Source organism: Lycium ferocissimum, chromosome 4 (assembly GCF_029784015.1).
Source record: "Lycium ferocissimum isolate CSIRO_LF1 chromosome 4, AGI_CSIRO_Lferr_CH_V1, whole genome shotgun sequence".
NCBI classification, from domain to species: domain Eukaryota; kingdom Viridiplantae; phylum Streptophyta; class Magnoliopsida; order Solanales; family Solanaceae; genus Lycium; species Lycium ferocissimum.
The window spans coordinates 10,304,541-10,324,043 of record NC_081345.1 but is presented as its reverse complement, the minus strand read 5'-3'; positions in this window follow the sequence as shown (position 1 = coordinate 10,324,043).

The following is a 19,503-nucleotide window of genomic DNA, read 5'->3' as shown; positions in this document are numbered from 1 at the left end:
TCCATACAAAGTGCAGATTCACCTTCCCAAGTGTTCCCTAAGAATGCAGCCTCAACAACCCGAAGGACCAGGTCCAGATAGGTCCTTAGGTTGTTGAGTCTTTGTTATTTTGTGCTTAAACTGTAAACCTACTCTTCCATAAAAAAGGTTTGTTTGTAGGTGTTCTAAATTCTCAAGGTTGCTTTCACAAGCTCTTGAGTGGTACACTAGGCTAGAGTTAGCTTGGTACACTAGGCTAGAGTTAGCTTAGTTGTATTAGTGTGTGGCTAGAGTTAGTCACTATGGTGAGTTCTCAAAGGGTACATTTGAGTGGTACACTAGGCTGGGGTGAGTCTAGGAGTATTAGTGTGCTTGGCTAGGGGTAGTCAAGTGTGAGGGTTGCATAAGGCTTATTTTAAGGGTGAGGGGTTATGTGAGTTAATTCCTAGCTTACAATAGAGTTGTAACGTGAGTTGCTCGGTTATTGGAGTTGAAATCCTACTGGGGTAGGTCGTAGTTTTAAATCCTTTGAGCAAGGAATTTTCCACGTAAAAAATCTTGTGTTGATTCTTGTACTGCATTGCATAAGGGACTTGGTACCAGGTCCCTTATATACTGTTTGGTGGACGCACAGCTGACAACAAAAACGATTGACATAAAGCTGCAACCTTTTTGGAAGTTGTGACCTTTCAAATACCAAACACTTCATCTCCCCCATTCGAATTATAAATAAGGTAAGAAATCAATCCCAAACTCAACCAAATTTTCCTTTTTTTTGACGAACAAGACTTTTGCTTCTGCAATTCTTTCTTCTCCGCAAAATTCTAACAATGTCAACTCCTTCTTCATCGGCCAACCACTCTTCTCATAACGATATTCCATCTCCTAGATGTCGTTCTGGGAAGGCTCCAATTTCTCCCACCAGTCAAGAAACTGATCTACAATCCCATGCTACAAACATCCTACCCGTGGGTTTCAAATACTTCGATGATTTTGGCACTGTTAGCCACCACTAATATGTTGAAGGGGTTGGGTCGTTTATCACTGCCGAGACTATCCCCAAAGTTCGTACTGACTGTAACTTCCCTCCTGAAGCTGCCATTGCTGCTGTCGATCCTGATGCCAGGATGAACTATCACTCGGAGTGTTTTTCCATTACACCTATCCGCCGCGATAAGTGTCAGGCTACCGGTTCCTTGAATAATTGAGGATTTCTACCGCCGATATCGCGTGTGTATCAGCCAAGACGCTCATCAAATTTGGCGTCTTATTTACTGCATCCAACTTTTGGCCGATCAGGCTGGTGTTCCATTCACTCTTGACTATTTAATACATCTTCACGCCCCTAGGGTTTTCCGAGAAGGGTTAGTTCATCTTTACCCCTGAGGAAAATGTTTCCTTGTTAATCCTGAGGATGATTATGACCGGGGCTGGATGCACAGATTTATAAAGATTGGACCAGTCATCTTCACCGGTTCGAACCTAAACCGTTTCGAGGCATGGAATCCAACCCGTAAGTTTTTTCAACAAGCCTTGTTTTCTTTCTTGCGTTTCTCCTGTAGGTTATATTTTATTCACTTCTCTTGAAATCTTCTTTTTCCCTCAACGGTCCCTGTTGAACCTGAGCTCTTGGTTGGGATCTTTAAGTGGGTGGTAGCACTACTGAGTGCTTCTCCCAACCTAACTTGATCCTGGAGGAGCATGATATCTAGCTGGTGGAGAGGGAGGAACCATGGTAAGGCTTTCTCCTGATGATCTTAAAGATTGCTTATTACATCCTTTTTAATTTTGATAAAGCTTTCCGTTGTCTCTATATAGGCCTTCTGGTGCGGAGGCCTACCCCTCGGGAGGCCCATACTCAGAAAGCCACTCTTTCTAACATCGTCAAGGCTGCTTCCTTTAGCCAGAAGCATAAAACAAAAGGTGTATCAATCTCTCCGGTAGGAATTGGCTCCAGGGTGCACAACCGTCGCTTGCTGATGGAGACTTGGTGTAAAGTTCAATAGGAGCTACTCCCGGGGTAGTTTTGATTGAAGATGATGATGAGCAGGCTCAGGCTGACGGTGCCCTGGATCTATTGCTTGATGATTCCAGCAAAGCTTCGCGTAAAGCCAAGACTCCTCCTGCCAACCAGTGTCAAAAAAGTCCAACTCCTCTAGTTTGCGAGCCATCACAAAGAAGCTATATTCCTCTAGTTGAATCCGGAACCTCGGGTTCATCTCCGCGTCCTAAGCCTTCGGGCGCCAATTTGGAAGCCTCATTTGCTCACCTTGCCAATCTGTTCCTCCAGGTGCTTACTTTATCATCTCTTATGAATTTTCCACCAGTTCCCAGTATCTTTGAATAATCTTAATAACAATCGTGTTTTCAGTGTCACGTTGCTGCCACTTCCACTGCTGAGCTTGCACATTCCCTTGCTCTTTCCCACTGGGAAGTCAAACTTCAGAAGGATAATGACCGCCTTCGAGCAGAAGTGTAGAGGTTGCAGGCTGAGATCCGGGACTTAGATTCCCTCCAAGCTTCATTGAGAATGTGTTTGGAGGACACGGCCCCGAGAAAATTCTCTTCAAACTCTGACTTCCTCTTATGTAGGGATTCAGAACAAAGCTGCCTGGCTTGAGAATGATTTGAACCATATCCGGGGTCAACTTCTCAGCGTAGAGGTTTCCCGTGACCGTCTTAAGGCCCGATGTCAGAAATTGCGACTCCGACGCAACTTGGCTTTTATGGAGACTAGAAGGAATACGCTTGAAGAGGTGAGTGCTCCTGATTTTGATCTTTCCACGTCGCTCCTTGCAGCAGAAATTGATTTGTAGGCTACAGAGATGGCTCTCGAGGACATCCAGGATCCTCAGATAAATGAGGTGGAGAGTGAAGATTCTGGGTCGCCGCCTGCCGTTGGAACAGCTCAGAACAATTAGATTCCATATTTTATCTTCACTTTCTTTTGTTTCTTTTTAATTTCCCATTCACTTGCTTCAAACACTTACTAGTTTTTACTATGACCTTGCCACATTTTGAATAATAATTACACCAGGATTTTTAATTGGTTTCGAATTGCAATATGATAGAATTGTTTTCAACAACCTGTCGTTGTATACTTTTATAACATAACTCTTTTTCTTGTTATCCCTCCTTTAAGACATACATACTTATGGCTTTCTTGAAACACCATACCTTTAACTGTGACCTTTATTGCCCTTTAGGTTTCTCAACGGAAAACTTAGGCATGGTCATTGGACAACAACCGCAGAAGAGAACGTTTAAGAAGTTCAGTTTCTTGATGCTCTTCTTGATATGTCTACCGATGACTGTTGACACCTAATTTTTGACCTCCCGTAATTTATTTTAATTACTCAGAGTCCTTGGATAATAAATAAAATAAGCTGTGCACCTTAAAGGGTCTGAATAGTTTTTTATTAAAATTATTCAAGACAATATTTTACCTCTTTAAATTGATAAAGAGATTTTCAGGGCATTATGTGGAAATTAATTGGCGTTTTATGACAATCATGGAATATTTTATTAGAAATAATCAAAAGCAAAACAATTTTTGAATAGTTATTTACTTAATTGTTGAATCAAGGAAAAATCATATTAATAAATAATTTATTCTATTTTTTATCCAAGGTATTTGAATAATTAAAGGAATTAACCATTTTACCCCTCAACCTTTGATTTTGTGTGTTTGCATAATTGTTTGATTAATAAATTGTTTTCGTAATTAATTTGGTTAATTAGAGGGGTCATTTTGCAAATTGGTTTTGATTATTTAATTGTTTTACATAAATGACCGCATTTGAATTGATCAATTCATGGTTTAAGGTGATTAGGGTCATTTTTGCAAATTTAGCCTCCTAGTGGCTTTAATTGAGATGACCAAATCCATTGGCAAATCAATTGAGGTCATTAGCGCAAAAATTAGTTTTAATTGGTTAATTAATACCAAAATAAGGCTATATTTGAAATAACTAATCAGGTTAAGATCAGTCAAGGATATTCTTGCAATTAGCTAGAAAAAAGGTCATAATTGCAAAATCATTTAGTTTTAAGGCCAATTGAGGCCATATCTAAAAGCGGATTTAATAATCATGTTTTAAATTAATTAAGTCTGAATTCGGTCATGCTTAAAATATCATGGTTAATAATTGATTTTTTTTTTAGTTTGGACCACTTATTGGAACATTTGGCCCCTTCATACAGATATATACACTATGTATACACATATGTATACGTTGTGTGTATATGCGTATGTCAAAAAAGGGCCCCTCCCCTTTTTCTTTTCATCTGGCCGAGCCCAGGCCCAACTGCCCAGACCCGGCCTAGCCTAAACATATAAAACTCCCTCTCTAATTTAATCGGACCCTTAAGGGGGTCATTACCCCTCTCAAAAGCGGCTAGGCTTTTTACATAACCCTAGCATCGCCTCACTCTTCTCCCTGTCTCCTACTGTCCCATCACCGATTTTAGGTGGCATAGGCGTGTAAGACGCGGTAATGGCAGCAAGAGGACGAAGCATTTATCGCTTTGTCCTTTTTAGCATTTTCTCCGGTTAATCTCTCCAAACACAGGCTTAAAAGGTACAATCTTCGCCTGTTTCTTTGATTCTTTAACTTGCAAGTGGTCTGAGGGGTATTACGCTCAAAATGAGCCGTTGATTACCACCCACTCTCAATCTGTCCGTTCAAAGTTGTTTTTAAGTGGAACTTCTGAGAAAAACTCACAAGTCCCATAACGGTGAAGGACTCTTTTAGAACCCCACATTTAGAAAGAAAAAAAAGGAGGAGGAGAGATTTGAATCTAAAAATTCAAGACTCAAGTTTATTTCAGTATAATTTTTTGGCTTTAAACTCGAATAAGTCTCACAGTCTAAATTTTTTTATTTTTATTTGCTTTGTGTCTTTGGCTGGTTCTGTGGTTGGAGTTGGAGAAATTGGAAGCACAAAACGGGGGTTTCCAAGTCCATTCTTGCACACTTCTGCACACACAGAATTTAATATTTAAACTTGTTATCATTTTTCTGCATTTTACTTTGTTTTAGTTAAGAATGAGTTTGATTAGTTTAGCTTAGGTTATTATATTTCTATATTTGTTTTAGTAAGTTATTAGTAATGGGCTGTTAGTTTGATGAAATGTGCTAGTTCAAGTTGAGTTTCTGTTAATACCACATTAGTTTATGGTCATATGAAATCATGATTAATTAAGAGTTATTTAATGAGTTTAGTGTAGTAAGAATATGATCTTGTTTGTTTAAGTCCATCAATGAAAGTAATCTAGTCTTCAGCTGTTTGCCTTTGTTTCAGTATGGTTGACTGGGTGCTTTGAAATATGAATGATGGGAGTTTGAGTCTAGGATAATGTGGTTTTAGATTTAAAATTTACAACTTGATGTGGTTATCAAAAATAGATTTGGAGGATGCATCCCTAAAAATGGAATAACATGGGGGAGGTATAAAGTTTTGTTTGCTTATTTAATTTCAACCTGAATATCTATGTATGATCACTCAAATGTTTTAAAACTAGTCTGGTCTAATGGCCTTGGTTAAGTTTGGGCTGCATTATGTCATTTAGATGTGATTGGATAGTGAGGACCAACTATGAGTAAGTTTAGTTGCAACTGGAGTACCTTTGTTCAAAAATTCTATTCCATGAAGTTTGTTATCCTGTTTCCTCTGTGTCAAAGCTTGAAGGGAGGGTGTAGTTGCTACAGTAGGTCTGAGGCTTTGAGTTTGTTGGGTCCTGTCTGGGGTCATCTTCACTTTGCATTGGTCTAGGATGAAGAATGAGGTAGAAAGGGTCTAGTACCATTACAATTCCCAGGCTTACCTTGGTTGTTTAAGGTCTGTCTAGTATGCATATGAGGTCCTAGGTTGATTGTACTTATATATATATATATATATATATCTCAAAATACTCTACTCTGAGTTGATTGGGGGATATAATGCATAGGGCATGATGTTGTGAGTTAGCATTTCTATGTGGTCTACTCTATTCTATTATTTGATAATTGATTTGAAGTTGGGGTAGCCTATCATATCATGTACATTTGAGTTTGATCCTTGTCCAGTTAACAAATTGATTAATGCAAGCTTTGTGTGACTGATTGAGTTGTTGATATCTTTCATATGTTCCATGAGTAAGACTAGCTAGAACCTAAGTAAACTCTGTGGAATTCCAAAAATGAATCATCAGCTAATTATCTGCCTTCTTAATATGTTGACACTTCTGTGGGATTGATTGACTTAGGTAAATCTTTGATCATGCTTGTAACTTGACCATTAGACTTTAAAGGGTTAAGTAGGGCTTAATAAGTTAACTATGGTAGACTTGCGATAGTGATAAGCTGCTCTAAACCTTCCCAAGGCTCTTAGTATTGTCTCTGGGGTATGAGGATTAGGTCATGAAGGGTGGGGGGGGGGGAGGAGAGGTCTTGGGAGAGTAAAAGGTGTGCCTGGGCATGAACTGGAGGTGATGACCAGTGGAACCCAGGATCCCTTTTTACTGAAATGAGATGGGGAGGTGACAACCCCACCCTGTCCTGCTTCCCTTTCAGGACTCTGAGGCTCCTTCCCATTATTTTTTTGAACTTTTTCTCATGGTCCTGGGACACACAAGGACCTCAGGTGGATTATAAAAGCTTAGCTATATCTGGGGAAGGGATACACCTAGAGCTAAACAACATCCTGCTAGCCTTTGAAAAGCTTAAGTCATGTGTTTTCACTATGTCTTCTAAAAGGATTTTAATCCGAGGTGATTGGTTGTCTGTGCTGTGTTGTTTAAGTTAGGTGTTTGTTAAGGAAGCAGGATTAGGGAATGTACTAGTAATGGTCCAAGTCAATACAATTGAGGGACTGAGCAATGACCTTAATGTTGGTTGCCTACTTTCACTTATGATCGTGTGCCTCCTGTTTTCTTTAACCTGTGCATCTACACCTTGCTTTCTCAAAACTTGCTTTCTTGTGACACTGATTGAGTTTGTGATTGTAAGAACCTAATTATGCGATAAACCTTCTTCTTAGAGACTTGCTTAGATTAGATATTTAGGGGAACCATTATTAGGAACTAAGGCTTATCCAAGATCTCTTGACTAATTGCTTACATAATATGCTTCTGTAATCCATCTCACTGTTGAGGTCTTTGGAATTATGATGACTTGTCTGTGTGTTCAAATGCATTTGCCTGGCTATGTTGGCTTACCTTCCCCTCCGTGATTTAGTTAAGAATGGTTTCCATCATGACACAACCTGTTAATATTCAGACCAGCTTATGATGCTTAGATAAAACAAAGGGTGACTCTAGAAATCTTTTAATGGCAGATTGACTCAGTCTATGACTCTATAGGAGCCTGACCAGGCTTTAGTAATGAAAAAATGACTCAGGCCTCTATATGAATGGTTCTTTCTGTTTGAGCATGTGTGTACCTAAACCTAGTTAAGAAATGGTCTCAATGGCAGGGTTTTGTATAATCAATAGGATTTATGAGTAGACCAAACCACATGGCATAGATGAGCCTTTTAAAGAGTGCCTTGGAGAGAGGATCAAGGGGGACTAGACATAGCTTAGTCCGTAAAACCTTTCCTTCATATAAAAGGCACCATGGCACCTCTATAAGTCTATGGGGGTACATGTTTATTACATAGATGCCTTACGATATTACAGATTTTAACATTGGACCAAGGTTCTGCCATTAGACTAAGGGGGGCACAGGTTGGAACTAATTATTTGTCACAATGACTTACTGAAACTGAGTGATAAATCTGTGTATACAATTGACTGTTTTAGATACAAAAGAGGGTAGCTTAATTAGAGTAAGTTCTAAACCATAAGCTGAATCACTAAAAGACCATTAAAACCATTTGAAGCTTCTCCTTGAATAAGCATAACTGGTCTCTGTCTCACTCTTCATTGTCTGAACTATAGTGTACACAAGCCCTATATGCCTGCCTATCTCCCTCCTCCTGTGAAATTTGACTACGATTTGAAAATGCGCTCCTGTGCTTTCTTTGAATATTGAAGTTCTTTACATTCTGTTCAGCTTATTGTTGCATTTGATTGTTTAAACTATAATTTCTTCCTTTTACATTGCTGCCTCTTGACTGATATGGATAACCCTTTCCTATGGCCCTTATTTATTTGTGAATATGTCTTTGGTATCTGGTAGTGTCTAACAATGTGAGCAATGAAGTTGTCTGGGTGAACTTTAGTATCTGTTCTATAAATTGCCAGAAATTGGAGTTTATGCCAACCTATGAGAATAGCTCACAAGATGCTTAGCTGATTAGTTTGGACTTGAGTGTGCCTTAATTTAGGATTGATATGACTTGGTTAGGAAATTTGAATAAAGTTAGGAGGGTAAGGGTAATGGCAGAGATATACAATGAATATACTACCTGATTTACTGTAGGTATGTATGTATATATGGAGGGGTTCAGGAGAGATGGAAAAATAGAGGACCTTTAAATTTCATACCTTTAAAGAAATACTGATTTAATTAAATGATTCCTTAGGCCATGGACTTTAGGGATAGGGACTAAGAGACTAGACACATAAGGCATGTACAGGTTAGTGAAAAGAGGGAGGGGTATACATGTGATATACACTTGACATACACATCATACATGTATATTAGGGATGTATTAGGTGTATATGAGTAAACAAGTCAGTCATATACAGAGCATATACAAATGGAAAAAAGGGATAGAAACTGCACCTAGGTCTCAACTCTTAATCATATCTCCCTCTAGCAGGCAGTTGGGCCTGGCCCAATTCAGACTCAGCTAAAAATAGACTAGACTTCACCCAGTCCCAAGGGCAGGAAGAGGACATTTCTATTTTGGTTCTTCTTGTGATTAAGTGTTTCCTTTTTGGAGTTATTTTGTTATCTTATAATTGTAATATCTGTTTGGTCCCCCTACTATGGCCTTGAGTTTATTTTCAGTGTTGTTTGTAAATTAAATTATTTCCACATGTGGTGACACTCTTACATAATTATGGGACTTTGATTTATTCTATGACAATACTGGTCTGGGGAGTTGAGGTGATTTGGGGAGAGGTCTTAGCCATTCCTCGATGTCCAGCCATGTCTGGGGTTCATGAAACCCCTTGCATCTTGTGCGGCGTTAAGAATACGGGTGGTGACGACTGTTTTCCCTTTGGGTTGTGAAGGTCTCGACCAGTAAAACCAACAGCGTAATCAAAATGCCATAATTATGTAACTTGTAAGAGTTTGATATATATGTGCATAAGGTATACATGTGATAAGTTTAGAAAATTATAAACTAACCGGGTTCCTTTTTCCTTTTTCCCCTTCACCACATGACCACTCGGGTCAAGATCAGCCTGCCTATTGGGCCTCAGGCCCAATAAGGAAAATTCTTTCTCCGAAGATATCGAGTCCGCAAAGATAGAATTGAGTAGCTTGGTGTGCAGAAGACCCAGCCATGGGTGAAAATGCCCAACCAGGGCTTGGTACGCCCCTAGTCTTTCTCTTTCCTTTATTTTGTTTCCATTTCCCTCATTTGAGCTTTGTGTGTATTTGTACAAAATTTGTAAAAACTCATAGCATATAGCAGAATACTTATTGTATGAAATAGTCGTATTAGGATAACGGTACTTATGCCGTTTAGATTGACTTTAAGTCCCCAGAAACCATTTTTTGAAAAATCGGATTTAGCATAACTATTTTAACACGAAACAAGAATAAAAGGAATTTTCAAAATCAAAAGGTTGTAAATGTCATTTTTTAAGCAAAATGGACTGGTTCTTGAAACAAAGCACACACATTTTTACAAAAAATAAATCGAGTTTTCAGATCCAAACCAAGAATAAGGATAAATTGTTTTGGACCTGATCCAAATAAAAAATCTGGCAAAAGTTTTTGGGCTGAAAAATCCCACTGACCTCCTCTCTTTTTTTTCCAGAAAATAATAAGGACCCATAATGGGCTGAGTCCACCAAATAAATAATAAAAAGACTTTTTGGGCTGAAGCCCACTTAGACTATAAAAAGGGTTTGTGACATTAAGCTTTTAAACAAGTTTCATACATGGGTTTATTTGGGCCAAGCCTAAAAAATGGACGGAACCTTTAAATGGAGAATTAGACTTTTGGCTGTAAACCGGAGACCAATTTTACAGACTTATAAAGGACGTACATTCTTTAATATAAATACTTTGCAAACACAACATTCGTATATACAAGTTCTTAGATAAGGCACTCCGAACGTATTAAACGGATCGATCCAAACGAAGTATGAGTTAAGCATGGACAAAATTGTGTACTCAAACATAACAATCTTATATTCTTATATGAATGACGTATATAAAGGATGACAACTTTTATATACTCTCTTTACAAACAAAATATACTATCCTTTATATAAAGGGAGACTATTTCCCAGATATTGTAAATCAAATTTAAGTACCCTATATATAAAGGGAACATGTTCAAATTCTTCTTTTTAAACGATATGCAAATGACAAGATTTTTGCTGGAATAAACACTAAATAAATAGTTCATGCAAATACTCATACATCGGATTTCGAAGGTCAATCTATAGTACGGATCCTTAATACCAGGGTGCCTAACACCTTCCCTAGGGGATCACAGAACCCTTACCTACAACTTTGGATTACGAAGGATTTTTCACAGTGTATGAATAAACCCTTCACCCTCGATTTTCCTAATTTCCTAAAAATTAGGTGGCGGCTCTTTTAAAAACAAAGTCCGAAAGAGCACCAACAAGTTCGTAGTAGCTTTTATGCACCCGCGTAATTGCGAACTGTAACAATGACCTCGTTCAATTGTTCCTTGCTCGTCCTCGCAGAAGGTTCCAGAGAGGTTTAAAGAGGAAGCTAATATGAAGCCTCATCACAATCATGTTAGATTCGGAGAATAACCCGTAGGCTTTTATTTTATCAAATCCATGTCGAATTTAGAGTACAAGTAACCTGTAGGTTTTTCTTTTACCAAATCCATGCCGAATTCAGAGTACAAGTAACCCATAGGTTTTGATTTTACCTTGACCGTGTATGAGGAAATTTTCTCTTATACCAGACACTTTTGAATAGGAATTCTGTTGGATGTTAACCCTCCTTTGTATTTGCCTTGAAATTTTACCGTACTCAGCAAGCTCATTCTTGGTTTAAATTTATATATGACTTTTGCATATTCTATTTATAATGTCTTTTATGCACTATTCCGGAAATAAATCTAACATTCTAATGTTAAAAACTAAGACCGCGAACGATGTTAAAACCAAAAACATAAAGAATGTAGTTTGGGTTTCTCCTAGAATCACAAAAAATTCCTCGGATACTGTCTCCTGTTTGTTGCGAAACATTTTATAAAAATAAGACTTTTCTTGGCAGTCCCAAGTGTAAAAATGAACTCTCGTTACTTTAAATATGTAGCATGCTTCTTTGCCTTAGTAAAACTTTCTGTGAGCATCTAAATGCTTACCCGGATATGTTGTTTCTGAAAACATCCATTTCTCTGTGTTGTTCGTGTTGCCACAATTTGAGCTCTTGTACTGATCTTTTGATTGAACCTCGGACCAATCTTAAATCCTGGTCCAAATAGCATTACTCAGACTAAACTTTTTCCATACTTATTGAATTTACTTCAACTGACTATAAGTTCGGCCCCTTTGGATTTTGATTCCTTGGACCCTAATTTACTGGATTTTAATATGTCCAGATTTATTTTAATTAGGTTTTTATATACCCTTATGTTTGTGGGTTTGATTATCACCTCATTACATTCTTTGGGTCAAGAACAATTCATCTGACCTCTTATTTTTTTTTAAAAATAAGGCCTTATAATTACGCTGATGAATCAGACGTCTCCGATTCATTTGGGCATTATTTGCTTGAGTGCAAATTTATAATTTTGTGTAAGACTTGAACGTGAATCATCATTCAGTCATCACTTTGATCGAAAGAGTCTATTTGACAATACAATTCTCTTACAGCTGTAAGTTAAGCTTTTGAGGAACCATTTCATTGTAATCGAACAAATTTGATTGATTCACTTGGAATATGGACCACAGTCCCCAGTCCTTACAATTTCAGAATTCAAAACTGCTATTACTGCTCCAACTTAAATTTCAGGGAATGCTTTCCTTGCAATCTTCTTTGAAATCTTCCATTAAAGTAACACGCTTGTTGCTGCCTCATTAAAAACCTTGCCGAAAGAACCCTTTTCTTTGTTTATAGGGACAAAAACTGGTTGAAAGGAAAAAGAGTGCAGCTCATGTTCTTTAAATTTTTCAGGCGCTTCTAATCTGTAGGTCCAGATTTTCCTTTTGCTAGGAATTCATTCTGATTCCTCTCCTTCAATCCTGCAAAATGAAAAAACTTTTTCTGAGACAAACAATTGCTCGATTAATTTGAACTTTTTATTCTTACCTGCTTCAAAGATTTTAACACTTCCCTGTGGTTTAATAAGCGATTCTTCAAACTTCTCCTTTTGTCCGTTTCTCCGGACTTCCTTATTGCTTCATACGTCTCTTTCATCCTTTTTTTTTTACTTTACTTACTCCACACACTAAATTTTTTAGCCGGGACATACTCCGCCCCTTCTATTGTTTGAAACTCCAGCCTTCTACGGGGGGCTGAAGTTACAATGTTTGCATCTTGAATCTAGGGTTTCCCCAACACAACTTTAAAATTCATATCTCCATCTACCACTTGAAACCTTGCACTCCCTTCACTCCATCTGATTACTACCAACAATTCCACAACTCCGTACCAGACTGACTCGATGGCTTTATCACCGGAAAACCCAATTTCTCCCATTTTAGCCAACTGTTAAATCACTTCCCATTGAATAATGTTAACTGCGCTCCTTGGAATCACCGCTATTCCTAAGACCACAATATTATTTATTAACGCATTAAACACTATATCATTAAGGCGAGGGGAAATTTCCCTTATAATCTTGTCTCCCATCTCGACCCATTCTGACTCATTTTGTTCAGGAGCTCCTGCTGCTTCATTCCCTCTGTTTGAAATCACCTCCAAAGAATGAAATCCTTGCTTTGCTCGAACGCATCCAATCGAAGCAATCAACATGCTCCCTAAGAAGTCCAACGACTTTGATCCTGAGTTTCGGGGCTAACCTAGTGCCCAGCACCTTTAACTCTGGTTGCCTGTTAAAAAGGTCACTTTGACACCCTTCCGTTTCCTCTAAGGCTTCCCTGCAATTATCAACTACCATGTTAATAACATAACGAGGCTCAACCTAAGGTTCCTGCTTAACTGAATCCCTGCGCTTCCCATAGTTATCTTTAGCTCTATCACTCAAGAATTCTCTTAAATAACCATCCTTCAATAACCTAGCAACCTTGTCCCTGAGGTGCCGTCAATCGGCCATTCGATGACCAAGAGTTGCTTGAAAATCGCAAAATAAATTCATATCCCTCTAGCTTGGATCCATTCTCATCGATCTGGGTCACTTCGATCCATCTATCTTGTCTATAACCGTAATCAATTCTACCAAATCAATGTTAAAATTGTATTTTGATAGCCTTGGATTTTCAGTTTTGCTTGTAATTGCATCTACCGTAGCCGTCTTGGGTTGTAACCCTCGTCTGTTTTAATCAGAATTATTCTTCCTATCGGAAACTAGCCTTTCATATTAATTGCCCCAACTCCGTTCTGACCAGGACCGAGGCCTTTCTTGGTTTCCACACGGTTGATAACTGTCCTTTCCAAACCTGGAGTCTGACTCCGAGGTCCTTCTTGGACTATCATAATTCTGACTCCAGCCGGTAGACCCCGCTGACAGTCCAAACTGATCATCTTCCATCCAAATTTTTGACTAATAGCTATTATAAACGTCTGCCCATATTGTGGAAGGAAATTTCAATAGGTTCTTTTTCAACTTTAACGATGCACTTGAACTCATTGAATTCAACCCTTTAGCAAATGCCTCTACTGCCCATCCATCCGAAATAGCTGGAAGTAACATACGATCCTTTTGAAATTGGATTACGAATTCTCTGAGCAACTCGTCATCTCTCTGAGCAATTTTAAATAAATTAGTCTTCCTAGTTGACATCTTTTTCGCTTCAAAGATATGCCTTGATAAAGGCATCCAGGAGCATCTCGAAAGAGAGAATGGAATGCTCTAGAAGCAACGAATACGAGGTCATTGCTCCTTTGGACAAAGTACCTCTAAATTTCTTGAGCATACGGACTCAATTTCGTCCAGTTGCATATCATTTCCCTTGACAAAGACACTTGTATGAAGTTACATGCTCCTGAAGATCAATTGTCCCATCATACTTAGGCAGGTCTGGCATTTTAAACCTCTTCGGGATAAACTTTGGTGCAGCGCTCAGTGGATATGGCCACTATATGTATCTTTTTGAATCCGGTCCCTTTGAAAACGGTGGTGCCCCAGGGATTTGATCTATACGAGAATTGAACACCTTGAACTCCTTTTCGTTCTTATCCAATCGACCTTTTAATTCTTTCTCATTTTTCTCTAACCGATTGGAAAGAGCTTCCAAGTACTGCAATACTTCGGGTGCTGCCCCATTGTACAGGCTTCACCATTACCTTCACCTTACCTCCGTATTGGGTGGATTAACTCCAACATTGTTGCCTTTTCCTATTTGCAAATCAGCAATGGCTTTCCTGTTTGCAAGTCAGCAATGGCTTTCTATTGCTTTTCTAACATCTCCAATATTTTCGCTATCCCGGCATCTGCTTTTGCAACCACTTCTTCTTCATGATCATCATTTGGAATGGAGTCTTCTCCAGTGCGCTTGGATCCTCGTGGTGAGATTGGAATTCCCTCGTTCTGGTTTCTGATGTGGCGTGATTTTACGCCACAATCGATGCTTTTCGGCTATAAGTTTTACTTGTTTTTAAGCAAGTCTATGTGATTTTACGTGTTTTTATTATGTCTCAGGTAATACGAGGTCCCTAGAGCCTAAGTGTGGAAAACAAGCTAAAAAGAGGAAAAAAGTTGATCACTGGAAAAAACTGGAGAGTCTGGAAATTTCTTGGAAATTTAGCCTGCGCGTTCGGGTGGGTATGTCACGCGTTCGCGCCCACGCGCGTCCGTTACTCTACGCATTCGCGCTGAAGGCCTTCAGGCCCAGTCCGAGCAGAACTTGAATTTTGACGATTTTTCTATGCCAGTTCTTTTAAAAGCCAACTGGGAGCATTGTAAAATTATCTTTGGCATAAAACACAAGTTTGGAGGCGAGGGTTCCTACGTATATTTTCTTTCTTTTATTCAAGCCTTGTTTATGGGAATTTATGGGTGACAATTGAGATTGAAACTCTTGTTGTGCTTATTTATTGATCGACATTATTTTTAATCAAGTTAGTTATTGTTATTTTAATTATTCTTGTTCTTCAACGGTTCTCAAGGGAGTAGCTAACCCTAGGACTTGCCCATTTACTTTGTTTGAAACTCGGAAGAGGAAGAACAGGTTTGGGATACAATAATTAACATGAATTTGGGGCGTTAACCCTCATCTAATGGAAATTGACCTAGGAATAGGCGATACCACTTGTAGCCATATTCAGGTGTTCTTAATGCTCCTAATTGCTTGAGGGATCTTCAATTGAGTAGTCTAGCTAATCTTCGGGAGAAGTTAATTTAGAGTCATTATCCGAGGCTAATTAACATAAACTTGCTATTATTTATAATTCGTGAAATAGATTGGATCGTTACTTGAGAAATAGATTCCTTAATTCCTTACTTGTGGCCATCGATCAATTTACTTGCTTTCTAGATTAGATTTTATATTTTCGTATTTTATCAAATTCATATTTAAAAACCACCATTGATGTGTTCGGCCTAGCTATTGTTGGTGATAATTCCTAATCTGCTTAAACGCCTACATATTGTTCTCTGTGGGATTCGACCCCAACCTTATTGGGTTACAATATTTGATAACGTCCGCGTTATGCCATTAAAAGGTATAATTTGAGCGTATCAGTTTCGATCGTCGCCGGTTTGACCCCTTTCATGAATGCTCGAATTGTTTGAAACTCCATCAACTTGGTTCCCATTGTTGGCCATCTTTAAAGAATTATGTGGTGACAAAAAATTTAAGAATTGTAAGTTTGATGGTTAGAGCAACAAAACAATATCACTTTTATCCTTAACTCCACGGTGGGCGCCAAACGTTTTACCCTAAAAAGAGAACAATTAAATTTGTTTAGTGGTTTAAAGGATACGTGATTTGATTTTGTTATAAGCAGTGAAAATAAGCTAATTAGAATGATAATACCTGAATTGATTGACTAAAATGGATTAAATATAAAGCAATTGAGCCTGGGCTTCAATGATCCCGGAAGAAAATCCTTTGATAGGTTTCCTCCGGTTGAACTGTAAAGCACTTAAACTTTCTAAGAACAAGTATACAAATCCGGAGCAAAAGAGCAATTTAAAAGAATAAATGTGAACAATAAGGCTTGTAAGAATAGCGTGTCAACAGTGTTATTCGATGATCCTTCTTTTGGGCTGTTAAGCTCTTTTTATAGTACAAATACATGGACCTTTTAACCAGTAATTAAATCCTAATAACGAACAATAATGAGCAATAAATATTGCCTTTAATTCTAAATCATAATGTCTGCTTCAGATCCGGTCCGGTCTCGTAACGTTATTCCGCTATTAATTATCCGGTGCGGCTTTTCCCTTGTAACTTGACTCCGGATACAACCGGGGCTTCCCACTCGTATTAAATGTTGTAACTGGAAACGTTTCATCTTCCTCCGCCACGTGTCCCAATACTGTTTCGACACGTGTCAAGCTGTATTTTGTCATGTCTATAGAGGCGAATCTAGGATTTCTAAAATATAGTGCACTACTAAAAATAAAAGAGAAAAAAATGTTTTAACTGAGGGGTTGATCCTTCAATCTCTATGTAAATAACTTACCTTTCAACTAAGTGCACCACTAAACCTTTTATAGCATGGGCTTTAAAAGATAATACTAAATATATTTTAAAAATTATATATACACATAATATACCGAGTTTAATCGGGTGATCATGAATTTACGTGACCTTTTTTAACACCTAAATTCGCCCAACCTACTATAATAATTAAGTCACAAAATTATTCTTTATCGCATTGAAGTAAATGAAAGTTAATAAAGGGCGCCTTGCCAGTTTGTAAAGTATACACAAGAAAAAAGGCTTCTCGATTAATTTACTACTAAACACTAGACCAAAGACATGTCAAAACAACTAGCTGACACCAACAATAGTTGTGGTGTAGTGGCTGGCACTACTCCATCCTTAACCAAGGTATCGAGTTTGAGCCCCTTTAGGTACGGAGCCACCATTGTCAGGGAGTGCTTTGTCCCCCAGTGTGGGACTACCCTGCATGAATCCGGATTAGTCGGGCCCCAATGCGGATACCGGACACCGGATGGGAAACCCAAAAAAAAAAAAAAAAAAAACTAGCTGACATTGAAATGGATAACAATATTATGACAGTAGAGTAGCACGGTTGTTTAGATTGAACTGTAGAATTCATTTTTATATCATGTGATTTTAGACTAAAGATGTACAATGTAAGTATGTAATAAAATATGGATTCGACTATTCTTCATTTCATTTTTTTTTTCTTTCTATTTCCTCTACTTGGATAGCAGGTACATGTCATAATTAATATATAATATAAGGCTAGAAATAGATAATCCTATGTAGCACCTCTCTATGGACAAGGATTCTATTTATTTTTTTTCTCCTTTTTTTGGACTTTTCTCTATTTTTTCCTCATTTATGTGCTATGCAAAAAAAGCTTGAAGGTCACTTCTTTAACTCTCTGAATTATCTTAAATATGCTATGTTAAAAACTAAAAAAACAACAACATATTTTTAACTATTTTAGTTATAGTGAAAAACTTAAAACTCCCTCATTTAATTCTCCTAACCTATTTATTTAGCAAAATGGAATAACAAAGAAAAATAAAGTCTCATAGAGTAAATAGGGGTACATTTTTCTTAAACCCCACGTATGTAAGCAGTAAAATGTTATTTGCAGTTTCACTTTTTCTTTACTTTTCTCTCTCATTTATTTGCTTTAAATTCTCATCTCCATAACTCATATTTAATTACTATTCAATTTCTACTCTTAATGATATTCATAACTCTCATGCTTTTCATTCTTATAACCCCCAAATATTTAGTGCAAAAGTTTAAAATACCTTATGGTATTCCTTCATTTTTATCTATATAAATTGATACTTTTTGTTTCATGTGACCCCTAACCAAAGCTATCCTTTTCATTCCATATTTGAAATGGTAATGCCCTATATTATCACTACAAATTAGATTCATGCTTAAATTTGGCTTGATGAAGAAAGCTCTCGAATGTTTATCGATTTGCCAAAGAAGGTATCAACAAAAGTCAAGAGATTCTGCACTGATTATGTATTTTTTTTCTGTCATTATTTTCTTCGATTAAGCTCCTAGACTCCTAAGGAGGATATGTTTGTTGTACGTTTTTTCCCCTGTTTACTTTTTCGTATGTTTTCTTTATGATACCTCTTTAATTTGGCTTTTTCTGAATTTTTGATTGTGGCGAGTCTGTATTTTTGTTTGGGCTCAAATTAGTCATTTGTGATTTTGTTGGAAGTCTGTTAACTACTAACCAAGGTTCAAAATTTTCAATTTGTTGCTTAAAATCTATAGTTTGTTACAAGCTTGTTTTTAATTTGCTTTAAAATTGGCGTAAGTTTTATGTATTCGCAGAATTTTGAATTCACGCAATTCTCCTTTTTTAATTTGCAAGAATAGATATCTTAATTATTGTAAAAATAAATGTAGCTTAGTTATTGTATAGAAGATTTAAGCATAAGACTCTTCACCTACCATGGAAAAACTAGCATAAAATGTTACTCATTTGGCAATGCTACCCGAAAAGGATCTTCATCAGATTGACATGAATCTCTCCCTAAAGCTTTATGCCGAAGGCTTTTTAAAAAAAAAAACAAATTGTGCTCTAGTAGGCCAGGCCTGTTAGAACTTTTTATTAATAATTGCATAATGTAAAAAACAGGCTATTACAGCATGTCTATAATATGAGCAAGCTAATATCAAAAAAATAAGAAACTGTCCTCCAGTTCTATCCTGTATGCCTAAGCCAGTATGCCCTTTGTGATCCTGATGTATCAACTTTGACGATATTCCAAATCTGTGCACACACCATATGATTATCCATACATGTAGTATCATTGTTGATTGTCAAAATTGAATCCTCCTTGTTCTAATCCTCAGTTGAGGAAGTTGTGATTTGTCCATGTTGAGAATTCTTCTTCCTTCTGATGGCATGAGTATAAAGTCATGTACTTTGATCTCTGCATGATCCAAAGCTTGATTTGCTAGAAAGTACGCAACTTGTTCCCTTCCACGAAAATATGATTAATTTGCACTGTCTTGTTCTCGTATCTGTTTGATCTCTTCAACTTTGATTTCTCGGTTCCCATGGAGTGATCCATGTATCTTGTAAGATGTTTTGAAGGACAAATGAATCGATCTCCGGTTGAA